Source organism: Saimiri boliviensis, chromosome 14, assembly GCF_048565385.1.
Source record: "Saimiri boliviensis isolate mSaiBol1 chromosome 14, mSaiBol1.pri, whole genome shotgun sequence".
Taxonomy (NCBI): domain Eukaryota; kingdom Metazoa; phylum Chordata; class Mammalia; order Primates; family Cebidae; genus Saimiri; species Saimiri boliviensis.
In genome coordinates, this window is record NC_133462.1 from 31683204 (window position 1) to 31701952 (window position 18749).

The 18749-nt window shown below is 44.2% G+C and overlaps 1 long non-coding RNA gene across 1 annotated transcript in view; it reads left to right on the plus strand.

Annotated features, from left to right (window-relative positions):
- LOC141581019 (uncharacterized) overlaps nucleotides 1-18749 on the plus strand; it is a 96831-nt gene that overhangs the window by 47538 nt on the left and 30544 nt on the right. The window contains exon 2 of the long non-coding RNA XR_012513422.1: nucleotides 4717-4822. This is a non-coding gene — a long non-coding RNA (uncharacterized LOC141581019). The remainder of the gene's footprint in view (nucleotides 1-4716; nucleotides 4823-18749) is intronic.

An 18749-nucleotide genomic window follows, 5' to 3' on the forward strand; every position in this document is an offset into this window, starting at 1 on the left:
TCTTGAGGTGCAGTCAAAGGTGACTCTGAGCCCCAAAGTGTACAGCCACCCTGCCCTTCCAAGCCCAGCACATGAACTTGAGAGTTCAGGTGGCAGGTGAGCTGGGCCGGGCCAGCCCTTGTCCCAGATCATCTCCTGAGCTCCCCTCCACGTGTGGGCCAGGAGTTCCCCATGCACCGTTCCTCACTGCAGACTTGGGAGATTCGGACAGAAGCTTCTGGCCTCTGCCTTCATGGCCTAGCAGAAGTTCAAGTCCTGCCTGCAGGCAACCCAGGGCCTGGGTCAAGACATGACAGACAGGGGCAGAAACGAAGTATCTAACTGTGCTGGGGGTGACCAGGACAGATTTTAGAGATAAAGACCCTCACTGGAGGGGAAAACCTGGAGGCTGGACTCAGCATAGGAGAGCAGAGACGGGGGTGGGAGGTAAGGCTGAGAGGAGCCATGACCGATGGGGCCGGGGAGGGGAGGGCAGGGCCAGGGGCCCTGAGTGGAGTCCTTGTTCTGCCCTGTCCTTGCTCTGAGTGTGGGCAGTGAGCCCCTCCTAGACTCAGGCTTCCCATGTGGGAAATGGGATGTCAGATGAGGCCTTATTTGGGGACAGATGAAGGATTCGATGAGGGAGCCTGAAAAGCGGAGTGAGGGGAAGGGGCTGGCAGCCAGCACCTTAGCTGCTGCGTGTCAGTCTCTGCTCTTTGCAGATGACCACATGCAAAGTATTTTTACTGTGTGCTGGGTTCCATTCACACGTACCATGTGCTAGGTACTCTGTGTACATGTTGCGTACCATGTGCCGGGTGCTCCTTGTAAAGAGTGCCCACTGTGTGCTGGACACTCTACAGAAAATCTTGCCTCTGTGTTCTCAGTCCTCTACACAAAGTGAAATTTGTACAGAGTAACTTACGTAAAGTGTACCTACTCTGCACCTGCTGCTCTACAAGCACACCTACTGTGTGTCAGATGCTCTACACAGAGCATGTTTACTGTGTGCCTGGTGATCTATGTAAAGTGCACCTACTGTGTGCCAAGGCTCTACACAAAGCGTGCCTACTGTGGGGTGCTGGGTACTCTTCATAAACTGTGATTCCGTGTGTCCAGTACTCTACATAAGGCACCTACTGTGTGCCCGATGCTCTACGTAAAGTGTTCTTTCCATGTGTCGAGTGCTCTACATAAACTTACTCGGTGCAAAGTTCTTGACATAAAGAATGCCTACTGTATGCAAGGCGCTCTCCACAAAGCACTCCTACTGTGTGGCGGGAGTTCTAGATAAAGGCATGCCCGCTGTGTCCCTTACTCTAGGTCAAGTGCACCTGCTCGTGTCAGATGCTCACCTGCATCACCATGCCCAAAGCCTTCCCACCAGCCTCCCTCAGTTCTCTGGGCCAGAGCCCTGGGATTGTTGGAGACCCGAGTGATGGCGTCCAGAGGAGTGAAGGCGTCCGTTGAACATAGGAGCAAACTGAGTCAGGGAGGGCAGACCTCTAGCCCAAGTTGCAGAGCTCACAGGAAGCCAGGTTTGTGAGACCCTCGAGCCCAGACCTTTTTCCTCTGCTGTGCTGCTCGGCACCCGTTCATTAGGGCCAATGCCAAATTGACACAGGGACATTTACAATGGAGGAATCTCAGGGCAAGGTGGTGGCTCAGAGGGGAAATATCTGGAGGCCACTGGATCAGCACCTGGCTCCTCCTTCCACACACAGGGTGCTCCTCCCAACAGATCCAGGGCTCCACTCCTGGCCCTCCCTGCATCCTGTCCAGAATTGCCCTGTGGGGTGGACTTGGGAGGGAGGGGTCTTGAAGGATGGGGCTCCTAGCAGAGCTGCTGAGCAGGATGGTGGGGAAGATAGTGCTCCTGACACTAGCTGGATGTTGGGGAGACTTCAAATCTCTCCCACCCACCGCCATTGCCAGTTCAATCAGCCGGGAGATTCAGGCAGCTGGCCCTACGTCTTCAGTGGGGTGGGTGCATCCCCCAGAGTCCCCACCCCTCTGCAAGGACAGACCTCACCTCCTGGCAGATCCCTCTGTTAGGCTCAGAGAGCAAAGCTGTAGTTTCATGAACAGGCAGGGTCCTAGGGACATGGAAGGAAGTGTCCCCAGTGGCTAGAGAGGCTTGGCTCACTGCAGACCTCCTCTGTGCCTGGGATGGGCAGGCAGCCTAGAGCAGGACTGGCGGCCACCACCATGTACCAACATAGCTCACACAGCCTGTTTTAAGTCCTTTAAATATATTAACCACCTTGTTTTTCATTTTACAAATGAAATACTAAGCCTGGAAAATACTTAAGTGACCATTCACAGTCGGACAACTAGTGGAGCCAGGCTGCTTACCCAGACCACCCAGCCAGCCTCACATTGTGCCCCCTCACCACCGGGCTGTGCGCCTTCGTGTCTGTAAATGGGCGTTTCAGCAGCACCCGTCTCTCATGATTGTCGCAGTACTTAAAACAGACAATCCATGCAGAATGCACCAAACAGACCAAAAGCTCAGCAAGGGCAACTCACTGCTCCTGCTGTTGCTGCGGTTGCTGTGAAAGCCAGATATGGAGTCTGACCTGGATCCGGCAGGGGGCAGAGGCATGGCCTTGCACTGTCTGGGAGAAGGGCCCTAAAGGTCCAGCCTGTCCTCACCACCTGCTCTGTTTGGTTGTGGATAATGGCTCAGGGAGCAACCTCCTGAGACAGGAGGCTTGGCCTGAATCTAGAAGAGTTATCATGGTCAGGTAGCAACAGAAAATTTGGACACCTGTTGGATGTTAAGACTGAGTCATAGGTGGACTCTTGGGGAGGAGACGTCAGCTGTTCTGGGGCTGGGAACTAAAATCCCATGGGGCCCAGCCTTGTGTCCCATGAAGAGGTGAGCTCTGCACAGCCCAGCTACTGCATCCCTGATAGTTTCTGCTTGAATGCCCCCCCACCCCAAGCATGGAAACCTCAGCTCACACACACCCGCCTATGCCTTTACAGCAGTGGTCCCCAGCCTTTTTGGCAGTAGGAACCAGCTTCATGGAAGACAGTTTTTCCACAGACTGCGTCAGGGGGAGGGGAGGCAAGGTTTCAGGATGATTCATTTATTATGCACTTTTATTTCTATGATTATTCCATTGTAAAATATAATGAGGTAATTATACAACTCATCGTAATGTAGAATCAGTGGGGGCCCTGTGCTTGTTTTTCTGAGACTAGAGGGTTCCATCTGGTGGTGATGGGACACAGTGACAGATCCTCAGGCATTAGATTCTCCTAAGGAACGTACGCTCTAGATCCCACGCACATGCAGCTCACAATAGGGGTTAGGCGCCTGTGAGAACCTAATGCTGCCTCTGATCTGACAGGAGGCAGAGCTCAGGCAGTACCGAGAGTGATGACGAGCAGCTGTAAATACAGATGAAGTTTTGCTCACTCACCCACTCTCACCTCCTGCTGCGTGGTCCGGTCCCTAGCAGGCCACAGACCAGTACCGGTCTGCTGCCTGGAGGTTGGGGGCCCCTGCTTTACAGACTATTAGAGGGGGCGGGTGCAGCGGCTCACGCCTGTAATCCAAGCACTTTGGGGGGCCGAGGCAGGCGGATCACAAGGTCAGGAGTTTGAGACCAGATTGGTCTCGAACAAAAATTAGCTGAGTGTGGTGGCCGGTGCCTGTAATCCCAGCAACTCGGAAGGTTGAGGCAGGAGAATCACTTGAACCCGGGAGGCGGAGGTTGCAGTGAGCTGAGATGGTGCCACTGCACTCCAGCAGTCTGGGCAACAAGAGCAAGACTCCATCTGAAAAAAAACAAACCAAAAAACCCCAGAATATTAGAAAGTATATATGAACAGAATATTTGAGGCTCATTAAGGAAATGAGCCTCAGGTTCAACCAGTTCTGAATCAGTGACAAAGGGGATCGTTTAAAATGTGTCTTCCTCTGTGTGCACATATGTCAAGGGAGGCAAGATATGGGGCTAAGAGAGTGAGGTACAGAACAGCAGGTGTGTCTGCAGCATTTTTACAGAAACGAGGTGGACAGGGCATAAATGCACACACTTCTATTTGTCATAGTTGTATAAATAAACTCTAGCATGAATCATTTTTAAGCTTAGAATATAAATGTTTATGTACATACAAATATTTATAGGCTTATATATTTCACTTGTGGGGTTTGTTTTTCCCTCTGTGTGTACAATCTGTAATCCTCCCAGGTTTCCACTCTGTAGGACCCTGCAAAGCTCCCGGTTCCTGGACTCTGTGCTCTGGGAGTGTTTTGGATGCACCTGAGCCAGAGCTCCCTGCAGCTCCAGAGGCCAAGGAGTCCCTGCATGGCTGCTGTCTCTGGTCCTAAGCCCTTTATGGAATAGGGCCTCTACCAGAATAGGGAGCTGGGACCAGATCAGCAGGTCTGTCACCTGGGTGTGGGTCTGCCTTCTCAAAACAACCCTTGTAGCTCCTGGGTTCCTTTGGGTTTCACGGATGCCTGCCTGAATCCCAAGATACTCAAAAAGGCCCTTTTTCTTCTGGATGGCTGTGAAATTGTTGTTTTAAGGGGATCCAACTGGGGAACCTCCTATCTCACCTTACAGAAGTGATTTCACTCTTGCAGAAGTCTTGAAGCCAGTTAGTATAAGTATTTCAACTTTGTTCTCCTTTGTCAAATTAACTTTTTCTATTCCAGGTTATTTGCATTTTCATATAAACGTTAGAATCAGCTTTTATTTATTTATTTATTTATTTTAGATGGAGTTTCATTCTTATTGCCCAGGCTGGAGTGCAACGGTGCGATCTCCACTCATGGCAACCTCCGCCCCCAAGTTCAAGCGATTCTCCTGCCTCAGCCTCTCGAGTAGGTGGGATTACAGGCATGCACTACCACACCCGCTAATTTTGTATTTTTGTACAGACAGGGTTTCTCCATGTTGGTCAGGCTGGTCTCAAACTCTTGGCCTCAGGTGATCTGCCTGCCTCGGCCTCCCAAAGTCCTGGGATTATAGGCCTGAGCCACCACACTTGGCCTCAGCTTATCAATTTCTACTAAAGCTTCTTGCATGACTCAGCTTTCAGCTTAATTTTTTTCTTTTTGGGAGAGTGAATTGGTGTCCCAAGATTTTAGTTTAGTTTTTTTTTTTTTTACATTATATATCAATGCTTATAGCGGCACTATTCATAATAAGTAAAGAGTGGAAGCCACCCAAATGTCTATCAATGGATGGATGGATAAACAAAATATGGTGTATTTATACAGTGGAATATTGTTTGACTGTAAAAAGGCGTGCAGCACTGATACTGTAACATAGATGAACTTTGAAAACATGATGCTGAGTGAAAGAAGCCAGTCACAAAAGGCCATATAGTGTACAGTTCCGTTTATATAAAATGTTCAGAACAGGAAAATCCATGAAAACAGAAAGAGAAAGCAGATTCGTGGTTGTCTTAAGTCTGGGTGGAAGTGGGCAGTGGAGAGGCACTGTTAATGAGCATGATGTTTATTTTACAAATAATGATGAAACTGGCAACTATCATTTTCAGCAAACTGACACAAGAACAGAAAACCAAATACTGCATGTTCTCAGTCATAAGTGGGTGTTGAACAATGAGAACACATGGACACAGGGAGGGGAACATCACACACCAGGGCTTGGTGGGTGGAGGGCTAGGGGAGGAATAGCTGGGGATGGGGAGATTGGGAAAGGACAGCATTAGGAGAAATACCTAATGTAGATGACGGGGCGATGGATGCAGCAAACCACCACCATGGCACGTGTATACCTATGTAACACACCTGCACCATCTGCACATGTACCCGAGAACTTAAAGTCTAATAAATAATTTTTTTTTTTTTTTTGTGAGACAGAGTTTCGCTCTTGTTACCCAGGCTGGAGTGCAATGGCGCGATCTCGGCTCACCGCAACCTCCGCCTCCTGGGTTCAAGCAATTCTCTTGCCTCAGCCTCCTGAGTAGCTGGGATTACAGGCACGCGCCACCATGCCCAGCTAATGTTTTGTATTTTTAGTAGAGACGGGGTTTCACCATGTTGACCAGGATGGTCTCGATCTCTTGACCTCGTGATCCACCCACCTCGGCCTCCCAAAGTGCTGGGATTACAGGCTTGAGCCACCGCGCCCGGCCTAATAAATAAATTTTAAAAAGAAAAAGAAAATGTTCTAAAATGAATTGTGGCGGTGGTCACAACAATTTATCCATGTAAAGTGTATATAATTCAGTGCTTTTTAATATAGTCACAATTCTGTGAGTGTAAGTGACTATATTAAAAGGCATTGAATTATACACTTACATGGATAAATTTTTGGCATAGGAATTATAATCTCAATAAAGATTTTTTTTTTTTTTTTTTTTTTTTGAGGCAGAGTCTCACTGTTGTCCAGGCTGGAGTGCAGTAGCGCGATATTGGCTCACTGCGACCTCTGCCTCCCAGGTTCAAGTGATTCTCATGCCTCAGCCTCATGAGTAGCTGGGACTACAGGCCCACGCCACCATGCCCAGCTAATTTCTGTATTTTTAATAGAGACAGGGTTTTCCCATGTTGGCCAGGCTGGTCTCGAACTCCTGACCTCAAGTGATCCATCCCCCGCTAGACCTCTCAAAGTGCTGGGATTATAGGCATAGCCACTGTGCCCTAGCCAAGATTTTTTTTTTTAAAGATGGGGTCTCACTATGTTAGCCAGGCTGATCCCAAACTCCCAGGCTCAAGCAATTCTCCTACCTAGGCCTCCCAAAGTGCTGAGATTATAGACATGAGCCACCATGCCGGGTTTGAATTTTTTTTTTTTTTATACAAAACAGAATTTCAGATGTTTTTGAATCAATAAACCCAATACTTACATCTAAAAAAAAAAGACTAGCTTAAGTGACTGAGCTCAGTGGTTCATGTCTGTAATCCCAGCAGGTTAGGAGGCTGAGGCAGAGGATCACTTGCGTCAAGGAGAGGACCACTTGAGTCCAGCCTCGGCAACACAGTGAGACCACAGTTCTACAAAAATAGTAAAAGAAATTAGCTGGGGATGCTTGCACTAGCCTGTAGTTCAAGTCCCTCGGGAGGCTGATGCAGGAGGATCACTTGAGCCCAGGACATTGAGGCTGCAGTGAGCTATGACCATACCACAGCACTCTAGCCTGGATAACAAAGTGAGACCCTATCTCAGAAAAAAAAAAAAAAAAAAGGACTGGCTCCAGCCTAGTTTGCTATATACTTCTTGTACTTGGTGATAAGTTGGATTGTGCACCTAGTTTTACGGCTTTGTGAGGAGAATGCACCTAGTCCAGGATGGGCATATTGGGTTGTGTCCTCAATGGGGCTCAGTAGTGACTGAAGACCTATTGTCTCAGTGAAGGCTAGTGATTTCTTGCTCTAACATATTAAACATTTCCACGGTGGATCCCCTACAGAGTCCTGCAAGTTCTTCCACAGCATCTTCATTTTCCAGTCTCTCAGAGCACCATTGGGTCTGTTGGATTTAGAGAAATAAAAATAAAATCCAATGGCCTCCAATCAACTGAACAGACACCCTTTTGAACATAGGAACCCCAGAGAAATCTTCAAAACCACGTTCCTAGCTATGATGGGAGGCGAGGTCGGCTATGCCTCAGTACGTCCCTTCCTTATTCATCTTTAACCAGAATTCTCTCCAGTCCTATCTCCTTCAAGACTGGATCTTCCCATTCTTTGCAGGAGCTGAAACCTCCCTGGGCAGAGAGGTAGCAGTGAGCCCTTATGTGCTGGAGGAAGAGATATAGGCTGCAGGTTCATGAACGCCCCCTCAGGCTCCTCCTGGCCTCTACAGACCTAGAGAACAGCCCTCCCAGGGTGGTTTCCTGGAGAGCCCATGGGAGTGACCTGCGGGAAGGCCACCGCAGGAATAAAGCTCACAGCACCAGTTCAGGGATGCCCTTGATCTGGCTCCTACACTTGCCTGCAGGCGCACCCTGAAAACCCTAAAAGGATGCTTTTTCTGCCTTTTCCTCATGACCACTTGATCGAAGGCAGCCCCAGGTGGAGGGAGACCAAGAGGATATGGGTGCAAGGGCAGAGTCAGAGAGTTGTGGATGGAGCTGCCCAGCCTAGAGTTGGGGTGCACAACTGGGGAGATGGGGGAAAAAGAACGATCTCAGCCTTAGGTGGCTGCATGGGATCTTTGTTTCCCACGCAAAGTGCCTGGCTGTTCAGCAGCCCAGGTGCCCACTGCAGCTTATAGGTCAGTGGTCCTCAACTGAATGTGATTCTGGCCCCCAGGAGACATTTGGTCATGTCCAGCGATACCCTGGATGTGAGGACTTGTGATGGCAAAGTGGGAGGAGGGATTTTTCTACTAACATCTAAGGGATTGAGGTGAAGGATGCCGCTAAATGTCAGACAATACACAGGACAGCTCCCACCACAAAGAATGATCCGGTCCCAAATGTCACAAAGTGCTGAGATTGAGAAACCCGGTTGTAGGTGTATTTTTGTCTCTGTAGGTGTATTTTGTGTCCCGGGTAACCTGTATTTTGTGTATTTTGTGTCCCTGGTTGTAAGAGGTAGAATGGAGCTGGGTGCATCCCAGTGCTGTGAGATGTTTGCGCTGCACCTGTGTGTGAGCCATCTGCAGTGATACCATAGTAGGCAGAATTCTGTCCACCTGTCAGAGGAGATGGGGGAGCCTGGCCTCAAGAGCTGTGGCTGCTCCAGCAAGCTGGAGGCGGGATGGTGGACTGTAGGGGTGAGGTGGGAGCTTGAGGACAGGGGGAAGGTTGGATCAGACTCTTGATTGGATCAGACACTGTGTTATGTCACTGCCAAGAGCACTAAGGTCCCTGCTAGGGTTGGAGACCATGAGTCTAAAATGGGGTCAGCAAGTGACATCTGGTATAGAACGCTAAAAACAAACTAGTTCGGAAGACCAAAATCATTGTCAGTCAATGACAATGACTTTTACAAGGTGGACTCTCACAGTTCTCTGGTTACTCCTGTTTTTCACTTGGGGAGTGGAGGCTCAGAGTTGCAAAGTGCTTTCTCCAAAGACACGCAGTGAGATCTTGGGTTTCCAGCATGGGTCTGATGCCTCCACAGCTGGTGGACATTTCAGAAAATTCCCTCTGGAAGCCAGAGTGGAGTGGGTGCAGAGGAGAGGAGATGAGGAGGAGGGTGGGGCAGCAGTCCAGCAGAGGGGATGGAGAGGAGCAGAGCAGGTGGAGAAGTGTTTAGTAGGAGACAGGTCGCCCAGCAATGGGAGGGATGGGGAAGGAAGGTAGCTGATGCTGGGACATGGTTTCTGGGCAGGGCGGCTTCGTGCTCAGAAGACTTTCCTTCCATGTCATAAGTGTGGTCTTTTTTTTTTTTTTTTTTTTTTGAGACGGAGTTTCGCTCTTGTTACCCAGGCTGGAGTGCAATGGCGCGATCTCGGCTCACCGCAACCTCCGCCTCCTGGGTTCAGGCAATTCTCCTGCCTCAGCCTCCTGAGTAGCTGGGATTACAGGCACGCACCACCATGCCCAGCTAATTTTTTGTATTTTTAGTAGAGACGGGGTTTCGCCATGTTGACCAGGATGGTCTCGATCTCTCGACCTCGTGATCCACCCGCCTCAGCCTCCCAAAGTGCTGGGATTACAGGCTTGAGCCACCGCGCCCGGCCAAGTGTGGTCTTTTCATGTGGGATATGTCATCCTCACTCCAGTCAAGTTTCTCACTGTCCAGGTGATTCTGTGTTCTCCAAGAGCTGGGCTGACTTCTCCTGCGTGGGGTGGAGGATACTTGGGGACAGTGTCCTAGTGAGACTACTAGAGGGTGTAATGATGGGTAGGCACCATCCAGAACCAAGGATTTCAGACACTCTTATAGCAATGTGGCTCACGATATTCATGAAAATATTCTTGTTTTCTTTTATGGTAGAATTCAGGTGCAGAGGTTTGAGTCCGTGATATTTCCAGTTTGTGGCTTTTGATTAACATTGGTTTGTGCAAGATCCTTCTCTTATTTTATTTGTTTATCCCCTTTCTTTCACTTTGTTTCCATTCTTTTTCTGACAGGCAATTTCACCTACTTAATACGCACTTTTCAATTTGTGTATGTTCTTTTTAAGAGACAAATTGTTTCTGTCTCACATATTTTAATGTGACGATTTTTAAATTGTAAATTAATGGACTTAACTTTATTAGAGAAGTTTTAAGTTTGTAGAAATATTGGTCAGAAAGTATAGAGAGTTCTCACATACCCCTCACTCCTGCATGTGGGATCATCTCTCCTATTAGTGACATCTTGCATTCCTGTACCACCTACGTTACAATCGATGAACCAATATTGACACACGATTATTTACCAAGCTCTCTAGTAGTCTCTCCCAATATTGACATCTCGCATTCCTGAAGCGCCTGTGTTACAATTGATGAACCAGTATTGACACATCATTACTAACCAAGTTATCCAGTAGTCTCTCCTATGGTTGACATCTTGCATTCCTGTGGTGCAATTGTTCCAATTGATGAACCAATATTGATGCATTATTATTAACTAAATTCCATAGTTTACATTAGGTTATACTCTTTGCATTGTGTATATGGGTTTTGACAAATGACATGGGTTCATTATCACTATGTCATTCAGAATAGTTTCATGTACGTATATTGTTAATGTGGCCACAAGGAATTCTGCTAGAGTTCATTCTGGTTTTTGTTTTTTCATTCAATATTATTTTTAAGATTCACTTACATTACTATGTGTGCATCTAACTCCTGCCAAAAGCTCGCTATCCTTTTGCCTCTATATCCGTTGTTTGCCTCTGTATCCTTTTACCTGCCTTCTCTCCAGTTAGGGACAAGCAGGCTTATCCACCATCCCCACAAAAATAACTGCTGCAGGGAATATTCTCTTACATGTCCCCCTATAAAGAGGTTTCAGAAGTCAGGATAGATACACAGCAGCAAGTTTGCTGGTACACAGAGCATGAATCCCATTAAAACTTTTTATTTCCACCATTCTACATTCCCACTAATAGTGTGTAAATATTTCCTTTATTAGTACTATTTGAGACAGAGTCTCCCTCTGTCACCAGCAAGCTGGAGTGCTGTGCTGCTGTCTGGACTCACTGCAGCCTCCACCTCCTGGATTCAAGCAATGCTCGTGCCTCAGCCTCCAGAGTAGCTGGGATTACAGATGTGCACCACCACACCCGGCTAATTTTTGTATTTTTAGTAGAGACAGGGTTTTGCCATGTTGGCCATGCTGGTCTCAAACTCCTGGCCTCCTGTGATCCTCCTGCCTCCACCTCCCAAAGTGCTTTGATTACAGACAGGCATGAGCCACCATGCCCAGCCTACAGTGTGTAAATGTTCCTTTCTCCTCAGAGCCCAACCAGCACTGGACATTTTATAATTTTGGGAATTGCATAGGTATACAGTGAAATTCCACAGCTGTCTTTCATTTTCCCCTTCCCTCCATTTTTTTCTTCCTTTTTTTTTTTTGAGCATTCTTTCATTTGCCTGAGTAACTCATCTTCTCACATCCTTTGCTCATTCTTGGAATAAGGTACCTACTTCTTGATTTAACTGGTTTCTTGTTTGTTCTAGATACTATTCCCCTGTCAGTTTTTAAAGAAATTTTCCACACTACATGCATGTGCTCCTGCCGGCTTTAGACAATTCAACTATCATTTCCCATCTGCCTGTTAACTTCATCCCGTAAATCATTTGTTGAAGAGAAATCCTCAATGTTGAATATTTTTCATGTTTTAAAACTCTTCTTAATGATTGTGCTTTTGAAATTTTGTTTAGGAAGTGTTTCCTCGAGCCTAGATCACAAAGTTATTCTCCTATGCTTTCTTCTATTAAATTTATACTTTGATATTTGGTATTTATTTCTTGAATTCATCTAGATTCCTCCTTTGTGTGTGGTGTTAGGCAGAAATGCAGATTTACTTTGCTTCATAAAATGAGCAGTTTTCTCACTACAACTAGAGAACAATCTACCTTTTCCCCTTGACTTGTGTCACCACATTTATCATGTACTATGCTAGGTTTTGAATAATGCAGGGATATTTTCTGAGATTTCCAATCAACTTGCTCAGATCTGTCTGTTCCATGTTTCATAATTTTAAAAATGTCTACAACTGTATTGTGTGCCTCAGTACCTGAGAGGGAACAGCTCTTAATTCCATTTTTATAATATTAGTATGGTTTTGTGTTGACATTTATGAATGTATGTATGTATTTCTTTGAGACAGATTCTCACTCTTTCACTCAGGCTGGAGTGCAGTGGCCCCATCTCCATTGACTGTAACCTCTGCTTCTCAGTTCCAAGTGATTCTCCTGCCTCAGCCTCCTGAGTAGCTGGGATTACAGGCCCCGCCACCACGCCTGGCTAATTTCTGTGTCTTCAGTAGAGAAATCTTTTCCTTTTGATTTGTTTTGATTTAGTCATGTTGATTATGATTTGATTTAGTCTTGATTTCGTCATGTTGGCCAGACTGGTCTCAAACTCCTGGCAACAAGCAGTCCATCCGCCTCAGCCTCCCAAAAGTTCTGGGATTACAGCGTAAGCCACCGCGCTGGCCTGACATTTATTTTTCTGAAGCAATTTTCAAATAGATTTTTATCAAATGTATGGTCGATTCACTGGAACTATAAACACAATTTTATTGAGGTTATAATTTGAGTATGAATTGACATCATCAGCACACAAGCCATCCCACCCAAGACTGTAAACTCCCTGTGTTTAGATAATCTTCTACATTTTTATTAGGTATTTAAAATTTTTTTCTTTGGAGATGTAGTATGTTTTGGGTTAATTCCTAAATATTTTACAGCAGAATTTTTCAAAGTATGATACGAGGACCTCCGCAGGGTGGCCCCTGAAGTCCTTATTTTTCCAATTATTTGTGAGAATATATTTTCATCATATGCTTCAACTAAGACAGCATATTGCCACAGACTGAGTGAGGAAGCTGTTTCCCACCAAGTCAGTACATATGATGTATTTGCTAAAACGTCAAACAAGGCCACTCTTCTCATGAAATGCTTTTTCTTATTGTGGTTATTTGCCTGAAAATGTTACTTATATTTGTAAGAGTTAAAGAAAGAGGAAAGAAACATGAAACACGGTTTGGCAGTTAAAGACAGATTTACTTTAGATAAAACCCAAGAGGAACTTCTGGCTGATTTCAGTCAGGAGCACTTTCTCTTACAGACTAAGAGTATATATTGGTTTTAGGATAAGGGGCTTATTACAAGCTTAGAATTTTTCTGTGTGAGAGATAAGTTTTATGGTGGGGTTGGAATGTCTCCGGGAGGAGGGGAGGTTATCTTGGGGCAGACATCTCTCCGCCAATGTGTTATCTTGAGGCTGGCATCTTCCCAGCTGGAAGAGGCTTATCTCAGAGCTAGCATGTCTCTGGTTGAGGAAGAGTTTGGAATATCTCTGGCTGGAGATGTTATCTGTGGTTTATGGTTGTGCTGACCTTAGCCATTAGCCTGAGGCTTTTTGGATTTAGGTGGTTTTTTTATTAAGGTGAACTTTAGAAAAAGGGACTTGTCCAAGATGGCAGTGCTCCTGCTCTGTCAACATTAGCATGCAATAGGTTTACGATTGCTCTTTTAAATGTACTAATAACTAATATTTAAATAATTTTCCATTTTCATTCCAATATGGTAAAAATGGACAGTTTTAAACCACATAAACGAAAGCCCTTTAGAATGCTCAGTAATTTGAGGGTGTAATGGAATCCTGAGACGTATTTCTTTATATTTTTCTTTATATTTTGTGCATTTGAAATTTTGCTTAGGAAGTCTTTCCTCCTGCCTAGATTACCGAGTTATTACCCTACACTTTCTTCTATTAAATTTAAAGATACTGACAGAGACCACAATTACTTTTGCACCAACCTAATAGTTTGTATTGCTGTTGGGAATGTTATCTTTCTCTGTATTCAACTTTTATTTGCAGTACTAGGAGGAACACCATGATGTTTGCCCGATGATCTTGCCTTCTGCACCGGGCTCTGTCCCTGTTCTAACAGATGACCTCATCATTCTCTTATCTTTTCCAGGTAGATGATCAGGTTTCTTCCCTTCCAGTCCTTAGATAAGTTGCTTCTTTTTCTTGCCCGATACCATCACTCATGACTTTCAGTTCCATGTTAAAGAACAGCAGAGTTGGTGAGTGTCCTTGGCTTGTTCTTGATCCTAAAATAATGCATCGATAATTGTCTTCATTTAGTGTAGTATTTGCTAATTTTGTGCCATGTCATGGACCGTCTGGGACGGGTAGGCACGTTTGCCCGGGGTCTCTCGACCTGCAAGAGGGTCCCAATACCTGGAAGAGGGAGTGTGCCTGGAAAAATAATAAAGACAGAGAGAGAGAAAGCGAGGCGTCCGGAGGGCTGATAGGCTGTGCCTAAACAGCAAATTTTATTTTTCAAAGGCCAGGAATAAATACACTTTCTTGGCTCTGGTTTACGTCATAGCAAGAGGAAATGCAAATATATGCCTCACATGGCCTATACAATAGAGAAGTCAGATATGCAATCAGTGGTTGTAAAAAGTAACAGAATTTCCTGTAATCACAAAGCTTGTTTGCATCCAAACATTATTCACAAAGCTTGTTTACATCCAAACATTATTCACAAAGCTTGTTTACATCCAAACATTATTCCTCCTGGCTGCAGGTATCTCTGGTTTGACCTTGTTTTAGAACTGAGATGTGAAAAGGTTTTCTGATTTTGCTCATCAGAATATCTTTTTTTTTTTTTTTTGAGACGGAGTTTCGCTGGTTACCCAGGCTGGAGTGCAATGGCGCGATCTCGGCTCACCGCAACCTCTGCCTCTTGGGTTCAGGCAATTCTCCTGCCTCAGCCTCCTGAGTAGCTGGGATTACAGGCACACGCCACCATGCCCAGCTGATTTTTTTGTATTTTTAGTAGAGACGGGGTTTCACCATGTCGACCAGGATGGTCTCGAACTCTCGACCTCGTGATCCACCTGCCTCGGCCTCCCAAAGTGGTGGGATTACAGGCTTGAGCCACCGCGCCGGGCCAGAATATCTTTTAATCAGATTTTCCTTTGTCTACTCCTGACTCAATTTAACTCAACTTCCCCATTCAGGAATCTCTGAGTCAGAAATCAAAGCCATCCCTTATGGTGGCATTTGCTCTACAAATATCAACAGTTAAACCATTATCTAGGGTACAAGGCAGTCAGGAAAGTAAAGGTTAAAGGCTTATTCTTAAAGAGTCATAAAAAGGTTAAAAGCAGGAACCAGTTGCCGGCAGGGGGTCACTCTGTCTAGCAGTAACGCATAGTTTTAGGCCTAAACTTTATTGTGGTTGATATTAGAAACTGATCATTCATCTTTAAGTTCCTATTTTTCTGGATAGCTCAACTGCCTCCAGTAGGAAACTGTGTTTGGGATCAAACTCACCGTGTAGTGAGACTCACGCCTTTTGGGGGTCTCACACGGGAATGTTCCCCACAGTGCCATATATTCTACATCTAGGTAAGAAAGTCTCCTTGAATTTTGTGTTGTGAAGTGTTCTTTAAAAATCATATGTAGAAGTAGAATTTAAGAAAAATGTATTTTTGCCTTGATTGAAAAAAATAATGATTTTTCTTTTTAAGCAATTCCTGTGATAAATCATATGATAAGTTTTTGGATGTTAGCCATCCTTGTCATTTATGAAATAAACCAATACCATTTTATTATGGTAAACCATTTTTAATACACCATTAAATTTGACTAGGTTATGGTTTTATTCTGGAATTTAAAATCTGCATGTCTAGGTGAAGTGGGCCTATCATTGTCTATTTTTTTGGCAAACATTCTTACCTCATTTTAGAACCAGGATTGCATTAACCCGATGAGATGTGCTGGTCAGATTTCCTAACACTTTTCTATGTTTTTGAAGCTCGTGTATAAGATATTAACCAACTGTTTCTTAACAGTTTAATAATAATTATTACATTTTAATAAAACCCGCTGGGGCAAACTCACCATCCTAGAGAGAGACAATCTTTCACTACCATTTCTATTTCTTTAAAGCTTATTTGAGCATACAGGATCTTCTTTTTTCTTGAACCAGTTTTAGAATTTTGTGTTTTTCTTTCTTTTTTTTTTTTTTTGAGACGGAGTTTCGCCCTTGTTACCCAGGCTGGAGTGCAATGGCGCGATCTCGGCTCACCGCAACCTCCGCCTCCTGGGCTCAGGCAATTCTCCTGTCTCAGCCTCCTGAGTAGCTGGGATTACAGGCACGTGCCACCATGCCCAGCTAATTTTTTGCACTTTTAGTAGAGACGGGGTTTCACCATGTTGACCAGGATGGTCTCGATCTCTCGACCTCGTGATCCACCTGCCTCGGCCTCCCAAAGTGCTGGGATTACAGGCTTGAGCCACCGCGCCCGGCTTAGAATTTTATGTTTTTCTAAGTATTTGGTCATTTCATCTACAATACAAATTTATTATTTTTAAAACTTTTTATTAATTCAAAAATATCCATTGTCTCTGTAATTATTTATCATTTTTAATTTTGGGGCTTTGTTATTGGCACCTTCTCCTTGTTTCCCTCTGTCTCCTCAAGCTTTTCTAATACTTGATCTTAGTTTTATTCAGCATGAACTTTGATAAATCTATTTAGTGCTGTATATTTCCCTCAAAGTGCTATTTTAGGTTGAAATGTTGACACTCAATATTTGAATTCTCGTTTAATTTTAAAGATTTCTTAATTTTTATGATTTACTCTTTTTTTTTTTTTTTTTGAGACGGAGTTTTGCTCTTGTTACCCAGGCTGGAGTGCAATGGCGTGATCTCAGCTCACCGCAACCTCCGCCTCCTGGGTTCAGGCAATCCTCCTGCCTCAGCCTCCTGAGTAGCTGGGATTACAGGCACGTGCCACCATGCCCAGCTATTTTTTTGTATTTTTAGTAGAGACGGGGTTTCACCATTTTGACCAGGATGGTCTCGATCTCTCGACCTCGTGATCCACCCGCCTCAGCCTCCCAAAGTGCTGGGATTACAGGCTTGAGCCACCGCGCCCGGCCTATGATTTACTCTTGAACCTGAAGATTATTTAATTATATAGGTAGCTTCCAAACATACGAGATTTGAAAAGCTGTTTCTTCTCTATTAATGTTTAATGTTAATGCATTATAATCTATATAACATTTATACTTTAGAATTAGAGTTTTTTATATTTTTTAAGAGTTTTTTATATCTTAATGAGATGTTAACTTTCGTAAAAGTATATGTGTGCTTGAAAAAACAGTTATTCTCTGGTGAAGAGTCTAATACATAATAATATATATAATATATAATATTAATTGCATTGTAATTAATAATTAACAAATTACATTTCTGAACTCTGTTAAAATTTCTAACTATAATATCTACCTGTCATTGATTTAGTTATTTATATGTATCTCACAGAAGTTTTTTTTATTATTTATTACTTAATATTCCAGGATATATAGTAATGTAGATTTATCATATTTATACCAGTTGCCATAATGTTCTTTTAAATTATATAAATATTATTCTCTATCCTTAAGTGTGTATGCATATGTGTGTGTGATTCAAAAATTTCAGCATGCATCAAGAAACTAACCATTTTTCTTCATTGCCAAAATAGTCAGATCACACTTAAAAAAATAATTAGCTGGGCATAACGGCTCATGTCTATAATTCCAGCACTTTAGGAGGCTCAGATAGAAAGATCACTTGACTTGAGGCCAGGAGTTCGAGACTAGTTTGGGCAACAGTGTGAGGCTCTGTCTCTATGGAAAATTTTTTTTAATTAGACAGGTGAGGCACACACCTGTAGTCCCGGCTATTTAGGAGGCTGAGGTAGAGGATTACTTGAGCCCAGGGATTAGGATACAGGGAGTCATGATCTTACTCTAACCTAGGGGACAGAGTGAGACTGGACTCTAAAAAATTAGTAATTAGATCAATAATAATGCCTTAATATTACTCATACCCAATCATTCATTCATATTACAGTCAAAATGTTCTCTAGTGCCTTAAAAATACTTACAGCTGGTTATGTAAATCAAGATTCGACTAGTCCTCTATGTTGTATCCAGTTGTTATGTCCTTAAATCTCTCTTATCCCTTGAATGAGCGTTTATCAATGAGACCAGACCAATTCTTCTGTGGAATTATCCACATTGTGAATTCTTCTGAAAGCTTCCTCATGGTGTCATTTAGATTGTTCCTCCATCTTCTGTATAATGATTATCCATTTTGGCTAGTGGGCATCTTTTCAATCTACCTGCAGACTTTTAATATTATCCCATTACTTAGTGAAAGTTTCATTTCACACTGGTACAAGATACCCAAGCCTTTCTTCCATGTCCAGACCACAGATCAGCCATGTCTCAAGGAGACTAGCTCCCTGGAATGATGTATGGTATTAGAGACACTGTGACCACTCTTTCCTTAAATCCCACTCCAGGAGGTGCAGTGCAGGATCAGACTGAGTCTCACAGCGTGCAGCCACGGAAAATATTAATAGCAGTGTCATTCTTCTACGTGTGGCTATACAGTTTTCCAGCACGATGATTTATTAAATAGGGTATTCTTTTCTCCAATTTATGTTTTTGTATGCTTTGTCGAAGATCAGTTCGTTGTAAGTATTTGGCTTTATTTCTGGAGTCTCTACTTTGTTCCATTGGTCTATGTATCTGCCTTTCTCATGGTACCATGCTGTTTTGGTTACTATCGCCTTGTAATATAATATAAAGTCAGGTAATGTGGTGCCTTCAGATTTGTTCTTTTTGCTCAGGACTGCTTTGGCTTT